Consider the following 15,123-nt stretch of genomic DNA (forward strand, 5'->3'; position numbering starts at 1 on the left):
TGGACACTATTATTTCTGAAAAAAATCCACGCCAACACTAGAGTTTCAACAAAGGTTATGGTTTGGGAAGATTAAAAAAAAGCTGCTTTGCGCGGCCTCAGACACGAGCTGAGTGACCCAAGAAGAGCACCAAATTTCAACAGTCAATTGATTTTCTTGCCTAATACGCTAGGAGAAAGAAAATGGAAACTCAAATGTTATGAATAGGTGTCAAGCAACAGAAACGGTCTCCCTACATAAGACAATGAATCAGAAAAGTCAAGACAATTTTCAGTCAAATGCCATGCTTTCTAATTTTAAAAGGCTCTCATTTGGCAACTAGTTTCCACAGCAGCAGAGAAGTCATCGGTCTTTTTTGTTAAAAGAGTATAGAACTTGCTGACATATTGAACTCTGAATGCCAAACAACTTTTTTCTGAAATGGAATCCATATTAAATTGTAACTATAGAACTGTCATTGCTGTATTCCTCACTGCCAAAACCATCCTGTAACTTGGAGAAAAAAAGTAGTACTTTGATCTGCAGCAAAACATGAGGAAGTAAGACTTGAGTCATCTAGTAAGTTTCAGAGTAGCAGCCGTGTTAGTCTGTATCCGCAAAAAAGAAAAGGAGGACTTGTGGCACCTTAGAGACTAAACAAATTTATTTGAGCAAAAGCCTTCGTGAGCTTCAGCTCACTTCATCAGATGCATGCAGTGGAAAATACAGTGGGGAGATTTTCTATACACAGAACATGAATCAATGGGTATTACCATACACCCGGTAAGGAGAAAGAAAAGGAGTACTTGTGGCACCTTAGAGACTAACTAATTTGAGCATAAGCTTTCGATGAAGTGAGCTGTTGCTCACGAAAGCTTATGCTCAAATAAATTTGTTCATCTCTAAGGTGCCACAATTACTCCTTTTCTTTTTGCGACTACAGACTAACACGGCTGCTACTCTGAAACTGTAAGGAGAGTGATCAGGTAAGGTGAGCTATTACCAGTAGGAGAGGAAAAAAACCTTTTGTAGTGATAATCAAGGTGGGCCATTTCCAGCAGTGGACAAGAACATGTGAGGAACAGTGGGGGGGCGGGGCGGGAGGGAGGGAAATAGTTTTACTTTGTGTAATGACACATCCACATAAGTTTTGACACAGATTTTAGTTGCTGAATGAAACAAACACACTCAGCAAAGTCAGCTTAAGACCCCACAAAGGATAAAGCAAAACTAACATGCTTTTGGAATTAGAGGGACTCAGATAGTAAACGTATGCAATGACTGAATTTGCATAATAACCGATGATACTGCAGAATCTCACAAGTTACCTAATTTTGGGAAGACCCTGATCAGTCTTTTCTTTCCCCTCCCCATCTTTTGCGGTTCACTCTTGGTAGGACAAATTGATTTAGTAACTGTTCCTTTTCAGTTAAGAACCCATCTCTCCTCTCCCAATAGTTCACTTTCTAAAGTTTCCACTGCCTCACAGTCACATAGGATACTCCTTATGTAAACTCTTGATGCAAGCCTGGCAGTCAGAAGAACCTCCAACAAAGGGTTCTTCAGTACTTACCATTCAACAAGTGGGTTTAGAAGTGGAATCCTAGACAAGCTTTAAATGAAAATACTATAGCTACCTGTACAAGGCTATGATCAAGGTGAAGATTAAGAAATAATCCTGTTCCCTTCCATTTAGGCTATGGCTACACTGGCAATTGAACGACAAAACTTTTGTCTTTCAGAGGTATTCACCCAGCCCCCGTGAAAGAAAAAAGTTTTGCCGCAACAAGTGTGGGTATGAACAGTGCTTTGCTGGCAGGAGCGCTCTCCTGCCGACAATGCAAATACCACTCGTTGGGGGTAGAAATTTAACAGCAGCTACACTGCATGACTTTTAGGTGGCACGGCTGTAGCAACACAGCCACGTCCCTAAAAGCTGTGTAGTGTAGACATAGCCTTAGAAACTCATCTATACAACAGCTCTTATTTTTAACCCTTGAAATCTATAAACAATATTTGTTGAACTGAACCTGTATCATGAGGATCCCTATAAATTTCGTCTGTCAGCAAATAGTGTTTTCTACACCCATCTTCAAATTTTAAAAATCAGCAACTATAGTTATTAATTCTGAAATGACCCTCCATCTCTTATTACTACCATAGGAGACACTTTACAAGAGGCTGAGAGCTGTACCTTAGAACCAAATATAAACACTATGTTTTTGTAAGGAGTCACAGAATAATAATTTTAATACATACAGTGCATATATGACAGAGCCATGGGAAGGAAAGGAGGGAGCCACTAAAAAACTCCCCCACAGACGTTAGATGTACACAGACCTTCTGTACCCCAGTTTTTGGCATTATGTTTTCTTGCCAGCCACTATGACCTGGGCACATTAGTGACAATTAAACTGAAGAACCACACCCTCAGAGGAGCACAAAAAGAAAATAAAAAAGGGGAGGAAGCAGAGTCTCTGACCCAAACAGCATACAGACAAAGTTGAGATAAGAACAGGAGTAGTTATGGAGCAAAAGGATGAGAATAAAGACTATATAATCATGTAGTCCTTCAGCAATAGATGTGTTTTGAGGGTAGTTTTTTTTTTTTCTTCCCTTCAATTTTGCAGGACTGAAGATCAGTTGTCAACTTGAAATGTGTCTGATTGTGATTAGAAGAAAAATGATGTAGTACCGCTCAGTCAATGATAGCCAAAGAAACTGAAATCTAGTCAATATAAAAACTGAATACACACTAAGCTTGTGACTTTAGCAAGCATGTGAATTTGGGTCTCCAGAGGTGAAAGGCTAGAGCAACTCCACACACTGCCATTTGGCACTCATTACTGCATGTTTAACAGTCTCATACCAACATCATCATGCTTTTGTGCTACTGAATATTTCAGTGGGATAGAAGGGAAAAGGGGGGAGAAAATGTAGGGAGAGCAGCATTTCAAATATTTCTAAAACATTAAAAAACCCTGGGGAATCATCATCATCATCCCAGTACCATTCTGTTGGCAGCACCAATTACCACAGATACCACATTACAAAGCTCTGAGGTGACTCAACAGAAATTTTCCAGCATAAATCAAAATTGGTTACCAAAAAATATTTTTCATTCTGAGATTCCTTCAGACCTTTGTGGCAAGCCCTGCCTTCTCACCAGCAGCAATTCCTCACAATAAGGACAGGGGAAAAGCAGAGCTGGAATTAATTTGTTGGTAGTGCCCTTGCACCATCACACACACAGATAGTTATCTATAACACATGATCTGAAGTGTGGTGAAAATCTGTTGGATTAAAAGACAGAGGTCAGTCTCCCATGCATGCCCATAAAACAAAAAATCCCCCATGGCCCTACTCAGATTTCCTTTGCTGACCCTTGAGCCAAAAATTCTCTTCCTCCATAGTTGTGTAAAATGTTTAGCACAGTTGTCCAGTTGGCTGTAATCTGAGCAACACTAGAGAGGATTTCCAGTGCATGATACTTTGCATGAAAACGTTCTTATAGACAATATATAAAGCACTGTGGGCTCCCACAGGCTGAAGACGCAGAACTCATGCATACAACATTCTGAAACTTCTCAAACAAATTTCCAACAGAAATTTCAATTTTTGTTGAAGAGTTTCTGCTACACATCTGCTCATAGAATTTTCTTACATTTCCAACTCAAATACGATTTAGGTTGCTTTAATTCATAGTTGCTTCATTTACAGGATGAGAAAAGGGAAATGAAGTAAAAATCAAATCTCCCTTTTTCTTCAAACTGAGGAAGAAAAACAGCTTATTACAGTAAATTAGCTACATCTACCATCGAAAACTCTTGTAATGCCATTCTCATTTTTGAAATTAAATAAATATTACATTACTTCTGACCAAAAGAATCACCCCAGTACTGTATTCACAATTCAAAAATGGATATAGAATTTGTAAAAAATAAACAACATTCATCATATTTTGAAACCTAGCTACATAACTACTTCAGCATTCAGTCTTTATATTCTTGGAATAAGATAAAACATTGTACTTTAAAGGCTATTACAATTAATCTGCCATAAAGAAGTATTTCTTATTTTTGCCTATCATTTGATATGTGCCCAAGCTATTTATTTTTAATAACTAACTGCAAGCAATTCTGGGAAATTAAAAAAAGCCTGATGTCACTGGGAATGAGTGCAGTCAGGCACAAGTATGAGGAAAGGGCAGATTTATACATGCAAGCCAATACTAAACTTTTATAATGCATTTGTGTAAATATTTAAGTCAACAGTTACTGCAGCTGGAGCAACCTTGTAAAGGGTATTCTATCATTTCTTTACTATGCTTTATAAACAGAGTTAAAAATGTTTAAAACAGCTTACACAAATAAGAGGATATAAAACTATCTACAGGAAACAAAACAGCAGCTTATTGATCATACATTGCTAGGTTGACTCAAATGTCTGGTGCAGCACTTAGCCATAATACTGTAGAGTATGGAGTCAAAGGTTAGAATGCAAGCTCCCTTTGTTTCCTGCAATGATGCATTTTTTATGCTTCATAACGTTATTCAGAAAGTATCTGCTTGCCAGCCTTGAAGTTTTCCTTGAACATCTCACATCTAACATGAAACTAGGAGAATAGCACCAAAAACCATCAGCTGTGAATAGAAACAGGGAAGCAGCATATTTGCATTTACAACACACTTTGCCACACACGAATGTTCTTTCATTTTTCCCCTCATTGCTAAGTAAATTTGAACACAAAATGTTTATCGTCCTCCGATAGCATAGTATAAAATTAGATACAAGAATAACTATTTGGAGAAAATAAATAGTGTGGTTGTAATGGATTTCTAATGGTTAATATATAGGCAGTGAGATGGAAGCTAGATAAATCAAAAGACATGCCCAAAAAAATCCAGAATTTAATACATTTTATAGCTTCTTTTGAGGATTATCTAGGAAATTAGGCTTTTCCCCCAGTTATACTATACTAGTCCAGATTCCAGGATGTGCTTTTCCTTGTCCGACAGGGGAAAACAAACAAAAGCAAAAAAGTTGCTGTGAGATTATTCCCTATTATGCGGGGTTTGCCAGCTCTCATTCCTCCTTCTAAGGAGCTTGCTGCCTCCTCACAAGTTGAATTCCTGTAATACTAAATCAGTGTTGTCTAGGAACTCTTTTACATAGTATTCTCCTTCCACTACAAACAAAAACCAAAATGCACAGTTCGAATGTCTAGGCTTGTACAACAGAACTTGAGAAAAGGTATTTTCTTACCTGATTGGTTCCTCAAACAAACAGCCTTCGATACCCGTATAGGCAAATGGACTTCAGTAACTATACAAAAAAGGAAAGCAGATAGACAACTACTTAGAAGCAGTTGAACACATTCAAACAAGAAGCTACATCCAAGTAACTGTACCATAGTAGAAATCCAGGTAGCAAATACCAATGTTATCTCAATTGAAAAGGAGGAAAGCCTTTCAATTAAAAAAAGCACTAATTGCTAAGAACTCGAGCAGAGTTTTTGCATAGCAACCAATTCTTTAGGGCTGTCAGCACCAAAGATAATTTTATCATGTGACCAGCCACATCCTCTTGAGAAATAAATGCTGCCTGTGGAATTGCTTTTCCAGCACAGAAACTGAGGTCAGTAGAAATAGCTCCTCATTTAGAGGAAAGAGTGAGCTTTAAAGAGAGAAACACAAACCATCTTCCTTGACAACTGAGTAAAAGGCACAAGAAATATTTTTTAAAAAGGAAGTTTTGAGATGTTAAGATAAAGGAAACAGAAAGATACATGCTGGAGGTTTTCCAAACAAGTTCTCCCAAATAGCTGAGCCACAAAGAGACTCCCATACACATCATCTCATACCCTCTGGGATTTTACTCCCTTCTTCAGCCCAGACCAAAACAAAAACTGGAAAAAAAAAAAAAATCACTCTAGCGTGAACTTTTTCCATTAGTACCATATGGTCTGAACAACAAGAGGGGGGAAAAAGAACAAAAACACCGTATATCTCCAGGCCCCTAAGCACCAATGCAGTTCAAAGGAAAGAGGACTGAAAAGGACATATAATAGCTTCGGCTACTAGATAAGATTTTTGCAACCACCAAAAATACTAGAACAATATTTATAATGTTCTTTGTTGTGCCAACCATAAGGGCTAGTCACTGAAAGAACTAACCTAGAGTCCCAGAGTTTTACCAGGTCTTCCAATTCCCAAAGTGGCACTACCTAGAATCTGATAGATCCATCCCAGATCCTAAATTATTCTAGCAAAGGGACAGCCACAAAAATAAAGATCTTCCATACAGTACAGACATTAAGTTTTTTCAGCTGAAAGGACTAGTCCCAATCCTCCTGCTGTTTGGCTGAAAATTCCAGAAAATGAGGTCTCTATAGGCTTGTCTACACTACCATGTGGGGTTGATCTAAGATATGCAACTGCAGCTACATTAACAGTGTAGCTGAAGTCGACATGCTTCCATCTACTTACCACGGGGTCTTCACTGAGGTAAGTCAACAGCTGACGCTCTGCTGTCGATTCCGCGAGAGTTCTGGTGGAGTACCGGAGTCGACAGGAGAGTGCTCAGCGGTCGATTTATAAGTCAACCCCCGCTGATCCGGTGGGCAGTGTAGACAAGCCCTACGTCCGAGATATACATGACAACTGCTTTTTCCAGTAAGATACCAGGCCACTGAAGAAAAATTCTGTCTGCCAGCCTCTGAAAGACCAAGCCACTCTTCATTCTTTGAAAAAATAACGGATTTTTAAGGGAAATGCAATAGATCTAATATAGTTGGACTTGGGTAAAACATTTGACACAGTACCACATGGGAAACTATTTGTTAAATTAGAGAAGATGAGGATTAGTACAAGAATTGGAAGGTGGATAAGAAACTGCTTAAAAGAGCAAAGCCAGTGGGTTGTGCGGAAAGATGAACTATTGGACTGTAGGGAGACTACTAGCAGAGTTCCTCAAGGACCCGTCTTAGAGCCAGTTTTATTCAATATTTCTATTAATGACCTTGGCACAAAAAGGAGTGTACTAAAGAAACCGACTAATGATACAAAGTTGGGAGACATCAATACAGAAGAGGACTGGATTATCATACAAGAAGATCTGGACGACCTTGAAGATTGGAGTAACAGAAATGCGATGAAATTCAATACTACAAAATGCAAGATCATGCATTTAGGGTCTAATTATCTAAATTTCTGCTACAAGCTGGGGGCTCATCAGTTGGAAGTGACAGAGGAGAGAAACCTCTGTGTGTTGGTCAATCGTAGTATGACCATGAGCCACACCAACGTGATTCAGCGGTTAAAAAAAAAAACAAAAAACACACACCACACAAAAACACACACAAAATAGGCTACTTGGCTGTATCAGGAAAGGCATTTCCAACAGAGATAAAGAATTACCACCATTGTACAATGCATTGGAAGAGCTCAGCTTATTTAATTTCACAAAAAGAAGGGTAAGAGCAGTGAAGCTCGAACAGTTTTTATAGTGTTGGGGGAGGTGAGAGGGGGGTTGCTGAAAGCTATTGAACTGTAAAACCTGTATATATGACAGAAACCACTTTAAGCCGAGGGGTGCTGCCGCACCTGTATGCCCAGCACCCCTAAGTAAGATGGGATAGAACTGTTCTCTATAATACTTCAGGGGATAAACACTAGAGAGGGTGAAGAGCTATTTCAGTTAAAGGACAATACCGGCACAAGAACAAATGTGTATAAACTGGCTCTGGAGCCACTCAGACTGGAAATTAAAAAGGAGGTTTTTCACCATCAGAGGAGAAACTGGGAGGCTATTCCAGAACCTAAGAATTGTTTCAGAGTAGCAGCCGTGTTAGTCTGTATCCGCAAAAAGAAAAAGGAGTACTTGTGGCACCTTAGAGACTAACATATTTGAGCATAAGCTTCGTGAGTTGCAACTCAAATAAGTGTGTTAGTCTAAAGTGCTACAAGTACTCCTTTTTCTTTTTCCAGTGAGAATTGTGAGGCAAACAACTTAATTAGTTTTAAGAGAGAACGGTACAAATTTATGATTGCAATTTTATGACAGGGTTGATTGTGATGGGAGGGAGCAGGGCTCAGCAGCCCTAGGGCTCACTTCCTGGTTATGCCTTATGTTCCTAAAAGCTCATTCTTCAAGTCTTCAGTCAGCCATTGGCAGGGGACAGGAAGGGATTCCCCCTCCATTCCTGCCTGAAACACAGGAGGGGTGGTGGCCTTCCTCTGAAGTATCACAGATGCCACACCAGGAGAAAGGACACTATGTAGGATGGGCAAGTGCTCCGAGGTGGCACCAAGCACACTCTCTCAGGTTCTGGGCTAGCTGGTTCTTGCTCACATGCTCAGGGTATAACTGACTGCCATATGTGGGGCAGGGAAGGAATTTTCCCACAAGTCAGACTGGCAGCGACCTTAGGGGTTTTTCCACTTTCCTCTGCAGCATTTGGCTGCAGGTCACTTGCCAGGTTTAACTGAGGAGTAGCCAGATAAACATTTCCCTGTCATTGCAGGGGGTCTCAGACATTCATGCATCTTGGTACCCCTATTCTATGATGTGCCACAGGCAGAGTTTAGTCTTCTCTGGCCTGCAATATTTAGGTCTAACTTCAGTTGTTGGATACAGTGTGCAGGTGCTGTGTTGTGTTGGTGGCCTGTGATAAATAGGATCATCTAGTAGAATAGATGATCCGTTGGTCCCTTCTGGCCTTAAACTCTATGACGATTGAACTTTAGGACACGCATAAACCCTGACATCATCGTACCACCATGTGCACAGAATCCATATACATCCAATTGTTCCCTCAGTCAAAATAAGCCACCAGACCAAAAATGTACTGCTTGAGCTCAAGCAAAAAAAAAAAAAGGGATTCCTGGATTCTTCAACCTTGTTTTAGCTGAAAAGCTATGTCTCACTGCATGTGAGACCATAAATAATTATTTCTGTTACCAAAATTAAGTGACTGATGTTTTGGAAACTCAACAGCAATTTAGACCATGACACTAATGCTAAATAGACAGATGGCAACACCAGATAGAGATACATGAAAATTTTTCTAAAAATAAAAAAAAGTTGACTGGCTCACCAGTTCACAACCCTCTATTGAAACTTATAAAAGCTAATATACATCAAAATAGTACATGATTTCACAGATTTGGATTATTTAGGATACAAAGACTAAAATCCTTTAATTTCTTGATCTGAAGAAATTAAGTTCTTCCCATTGTACACTACAAGAATAATCAATCAAGGCTTCCGCCCCACCATCAAAATGTACTTCCTACTCCCAAAGCTCTTCAGTAACTACGTGAAAACTGGATGTTGCTACTGAATACTGTCAATATAACTGTCTTCACTTCATAAATAATGTAGAACTACAAATATTAACTAGCACTGTGTATGTTTAACTATATGTTTGCTATTACAATACTTCAGCCACTCTGGTATTGATTAGTAAAATTAGGTTAATTACTTAGTTTTAAGTTATTTCATAAATAAGTCCTGTTTCTGTTACAATGCATTTTTAAAAGAATTCTAATAAAAGATTTAAAAACTTGGCTTTAGCTCTCTCATGATCTTTAGACTTACCCCATTCAAGATCTTAGTCCTGAAACAGTTTACAGAACTGTCTGCTCAGGACTTCTGTTTTTCAGACAGCCTATAAAAGGACAGCTATTAGGAGTTCCTGAATGAAAAGCATACCCTTCCAACGTAAGCCCTTTGGAGCAGAGACCCTATCTTCTAGATTGTGTCCTATGCATCACCGGTATTACCATAATGCCTAGAAACATTAGTCATGGAGCAGGACCCCACTTTGCTAGGTGCTGCATATACATTGAACACTGTGGTAGTAGGTGTTTCACATAGCACCTACATCAGCTACTTCTTACCCCAATATGCATGGGATGCCTCTAAAAGGATTAGCACAGCAGTGAAGATCACTTCTCAATTAGAGCAAGACATGAGAAAATCTAGCTCCTACTCAACTTAGTATCACTGCTGAACTGTAGACTCAAGGCAAAGGCCAAAGAAGAATCACAGAAGGAAAGCAATAAGGAAAGACTGATGCGCTAGGGGAAAAAGAGAAAAATAGAATCATAGGACTATTAGGGTTGGAAGAGACCTCAGCAGGTCATCTAGTCCAATCCCCTGCTGAAAGCAGGGCCAACACCAACTAAATCATCCCAGCCAAGGTGTTGTCAAGCCAGGCCTTAAAAACCCCTAAGGATGGAGATTCCACCACCTCCCTAGGTAACCCATTCCAGTGCTTCACTACCCTCCTAGTGAAATAGTGTTTCCTAATACCCAACCTAGACCTCCCTCGCTGCAACTTGAGGCCACTGCTTCTTGTTTTGTCATCTGCCACCATGGAGAACAGCTGAGGTCCATCCTCTTTGGAACCTGCCTTCAGGTAACTGAAGGCAAATATCAAATACCCCCTCACTCTTCTCTTCTACAGACTAAATAAACCCAGTTCCCTCAGCCTCTCCTTGTAAGTCATGTGCCCCAGCCCCCTAATCATTTTCATTGCCCTCCGCTGGACTCTCCAATTTGTCCACATCCCTTCTGTAGTGGGGGTGGATCAAAACTAGACGCAGTACTCCAGGTGTGGCCTCACCAGTGCCAAATACAGGGAAATAATCACTTCCCTCGATCTGCTTGCAATGCTCCTACTAATACAGCCCAATATGCCACTGGCCTTCTTGGCAACAAGGGTACACTGCTGACTCATATCCAGCTTCTTGTCCACTCTAATCCCCAGATCCTTTTCTGCAGAACTGCTGCTTCGCCAAGTCAGTCCCCAGCCTGTAGCAGTGCATGGGATTCTTCCTTCCTAAGTGCAGAACTCTGCACTTGTCCTTGTTGAACCTCAGATTTCTTTTGGTCCAATCTTCAAATTGTCTAGGTCACTCTGGGCCCAATCCCTACCCTTCAGTGTATCTATCTCTCCCGCATTTTAGTGTCATCTGTGACTTTGCAGAGGTGCAATTAATCCCATCATCCAGATTAATGAAGATGTTGAACAAAACTGGTTCCAGGACTGATCCTTGGGACACTCCGCTTGATACCAGCTGCCAACTAGACATCAAGCCGTTGATCACTACCTGTTGAGCCCAACAATCTAGCCAGCTTTCTATCCACCTTGTAGTCCATTCATCCAATCCATACTTTTTTTTTTTTAAACTTGCTGGCAAGAATACTGTGGGAGACTATATCAAAAGCTTTGCTAAAGTCAAGATATATCACATTCACCGCTTTCCCCACATCCACAGAGCCAGTTCTCTCATCATAGAGGGGAATCAGGTTGGTCAGGCACGACTTGCCCTTGGTGAATCCATGTTGACTGTTCCTGATCACCTCCCTCTCCTCCAAGTGCTTCAAAATGGATTCCTTGAGGAGCTGCTCCATGATTTTGCCAGGGACTGAAGTGAGGCTGACCGATCTGTAGCTCCCCAGGTTCTCTTTTTTCCCCCCCTTTTAAAAATATGGGCACTATATCTGTCTTTTTCCAATCATCCTGGACTTCCCCTGATCGCCACGAATTTTCAAAGTTAATGGCCAGTGGCTCTGCAATCACATCAGCCAACTCCCTCAGCACCCTTGGATGCATTAGATCTGGACCCATGGACTTGCTCATGTCCAGCTTTTCTAAATAGTCCTTAACCTGTTCTTTCACCACTGAGGGCTGCTCACCTACTCCCCACACTGTGTTGCCTAGTGCAGAAGTCTGGGAGCTGCCCTGGTCTGTGAAGACCGAGACAAAAAAAGCATCGAGTACTTCAGCTTTTTCCACATCTGTCACTAAGGTGCCTCCCCCATTCAGTAAGGGTCCCACGCTTTCTGTGACCACCTTCTTGTTGCCAACATACCTGTAGAAACCCTTCTTCTTACCCTTCACATCTCTTGCTAGCTGCAACTCCAGTTGTGCCTTGGCCTTTCTGATTACAGCCCTGCATGCTCTAGCCATATTTTTATACTCCTCCCTAGTCATCTGTCCAAATTTCCACTTCTTGTAAGCTTCCTTTTTGAGTTTAAGCTCACCAAAGATTTCACTGTTAAGCCAAGCCGGTCGCCTGCCATATTTGCTATTCTTTCTGCACTTCGTGATGGTTTAGGAAGGGACCTCGAGAGGTCATCTAGTTCAGTCCCCTGCACTCATGGTAGGGCTAGAGTATTATCTAGATCATCCCAGACAGGTGATGGTCTAAACTGCTCTTAAAAATGTCCAATGATGGAGAGTCCACAACCTCCCTGGGCTATTTATTCCAGTGCTTAACTACCCTGACAGGAAGTTTTTCCTAATGTCCAACCCAAACCGCACTAGCTACAATTTAAGCCTATTGCTTCTTGTCCTAGCCTCAGAGGTTAAGGAGAACGTATTTTTCTCCCTCCTCCTTGTAAGAACCTTTTAATGTCCCCTCTCAGTCGTCTCTTCTCCAGACTAAACAAACCCCATTTTATCATCAATCTTCCCCCGTAGGTCATGCTTTCTAGACCTTTAATCATTTTTGTTGCTCTTCTCTGGACTTTCTCCAATTTGTCTACATCTTTCCTAAAATGTGGTACCCAGAACTGGACACAATACTCCAGTTGAGGCCTAATCAGAGTGGAGAGAGCAGAAGAATTATTTCTCATGTCATGCTTACAACACTCCTGCTAATACATCCTAGAATGATGTTTGCTTTTTCTGCAAAAGTGTTACACTGTTGACTCATATTTAGCTTGTGATCCATTATGCTTCAGACCCTACAACCTTCAGACCCTTTCTGCAGTACTCCTTCCTAGGCAGTCATTTCCCATTTTGTATGCGTGCAAATGATTGTTCCTTCTCAAGTGAAGTACTTTGCATTTGTCCTTATTGAATTTTATCCTATTTACTTCAGACCATTTCTCCAGTTCGTCCAGATCATTTTGAATTTTAATCCTATCCACCAAAGCACATACAACCCCTCCCTGCTTGGTATCATCCGCAAACTTAAGCATACTCTCTGTCATTATCTAAATCATATAAAATAAAGGGAAAAAAGTCCTCTGAGGAAAGACCAGGGGAAAAAAAAATGCATTAAGTAAAAAAAAAAGCCACCCAGGAACCCAGAATAGTAAACATAAGTAGAAGGAATAGGTGTGGGAAAAATACCAGCAGTGTCCCCTGATGATTCTAGTTTGGATATATGATCATGACAGCTATACTAATTTAACTTGTTCTTTCTCTCCTGCTTCATCGGCATGGGGGAGGGAAGAAATGAGCAAGTGGCAATTAGCCTGGATAAAGTTAAGAAGATAATTTGTAAGAGATCAAAGTCCAATTCTTAGCCTCAAATTCTAGAGAAAATAAATCTAAAAAAATTCTATACATACTGCAACTAGAGTGAGTTTAGATCACATATTGCTATTGCGTAGACAATCTACAGCAGGAGACACACAAACTGGACTTTTTAGCCTCAAAGGACTCAACTTAAAGCGAGCCCCCTACTGAGCTGTTTTTCCAGCTCCGACTCGGAACATTCTCCTGTTAACCACTAGTTCCACGACCGGGACCTTTAAACATGAAATGCCCAAGTTAACAGTCTCCATGGCTAAAAATACCGCACATAACTTAAAACTGACTCACTTATCACTGCAGACTGATTCCCATCTCCAAACCTAGCTTTTCACCAAAATCCAGGTACTCAAATTCGCTGTTCAAATGTACATAATTTGCAACGTAAATAAGGTTAGACCTAGGAATTGAATACATTACCTTACCCTTCACTCCTGGACTCTACCAGACTAAAAGTAATGGACCATTATTGTTATTTATACAGAGCCATACTTATGAAATGTACCACAAGGATCCGTAGCTGCAATCCCCTACCATGTGGTAGCATATTTTGCTACTACACCAACCGCCCAGCCCAATTGACTAGTAGTTAGTGGCTTGCTTTCCAAAAATACTACATAAAATAGTCTTGGCACAGAAGTTTTGGGAAGCAGTTTTAAAAAATGAGAGTTGTACATTATGACTTTAGTGCTAGAAAATTTGAAGTGATGTGGCATAGTACAGTTTTTTCCCCCTTTTCTAAAAAGGAACATCAAGTGTAATAACTCACCTGATGTGAGCATTGGGAAATGCATATTATGGGATTTTTCATTACAGTAGCATTTACTATTTTACTAAGAACATTTTGTTACCTGTTCCAACAAATGTCTGTGTGTATCACATTTTAAATAATAAATAATAACAACAACAACAACATTGCATTATGTTCATGCTCTTTCCAGGAAAATAAAGAAGTGAATATGAATTGCACAGCTACCTGTAACTTTGCTTATCTTTGTACATATACCAGATTGACATTGTTCTGCCTTGTAGAAAAATGAGTCAGCTTAGTTCAACATCCTGGGCAAGGAACTTGAGCAAAGGAGTTCAATATACTTATTAAAATACCAATTACATTCTAAACAAACTATGACAGAGTAATAGTGTAATGGAATCCATTAGGGCAAAAAAAATAAAATAAAATAGAACTGTTCAAAGTCAAGCATTCTCTGCACTTATACTTGAAAAATATGGAACATAATGATGTATTACACACTGGTAAAGGATTATAATTAGTATGAAACTTTTTTGCTTCTCTTTTCCAAGGTATTGCATCTCTGTATCATAGCTGTGTAATACACATTCAAGAATTTGTGCACAATCTAATAACTAATCAGCATCCTGTATCAGTCCTGCTCTCCCTTACATTCCCACTCCAACATGCACATGTCAAGCATTAGTCTGAGAGGGGATTGAAGGGGGCGGGGGGGAGTGACTGAATCAAACACAAAAAAGCACATGCAGAAAGGTGGAGCCTGGTGCCAGCTAAAGAGAAGGTAGAGAAGCAGCTTCAGATAGAGCAACTGAAAAAAATACACAAAAAACTTTTCGTTTTCCAAATAAGTGGAAAAAGGATCTTCTCTGCCTACCTTTAGGAGGGGTAAGTAGAAAGTGTGGAAGAGTAAGGGGGACAACAGACAGGACTGATTGTTTCAAACTACAGAAATCTAGGCAGTGGAAGAGTGAACCTTGAAGGAGAGTTTAGAAGGGGTTAGCCAACATGTTCTAAAACTCTAGTGTAGACAAGGCAGTGTATATTCTTAACACATGCT

At 40.2% G+C, this 15,123-nt stretch overlaps 1 protein-coding gene across 12 annotated transcripts in view; it reads right to left on the reverse strand.

The window, feature by feature from the left end:
• The window catches only part of EPB41L2 (erythrocyte membrane protein band 4.1 like 2), a 289,024-nt gene that overhangs the window by 218,851 nt on the left and 55,050 nt on the right, over nt 1-15,123 (reverse strand). For all 12 annotated transcript variants that reach the window (XM_084624357.1, XM_084624353.1, XM_084624364.1 and 9 more), the window contains exon 2: nt 5,245-5,304. The gene's annotated coding sequence lies outside the window, so the exon portion shown is untranslated. The remainder of the gene's footprint in view (nt 1-5,244; nt 5,305-15,123) is intronic.

Source organism: Lepidochelys olivacea (genome assembly GCF_965140295.1).
Source record: "Lepidochelys olivacea isolate rLepOli2 genome assembly, chromosome: 3".
Taxonomy (NCBI): Eukaryota; Metazoa; Chordata; order Testudines; family Cheloniidae; genus Lepidochelys; species Lepidochelys olivacea.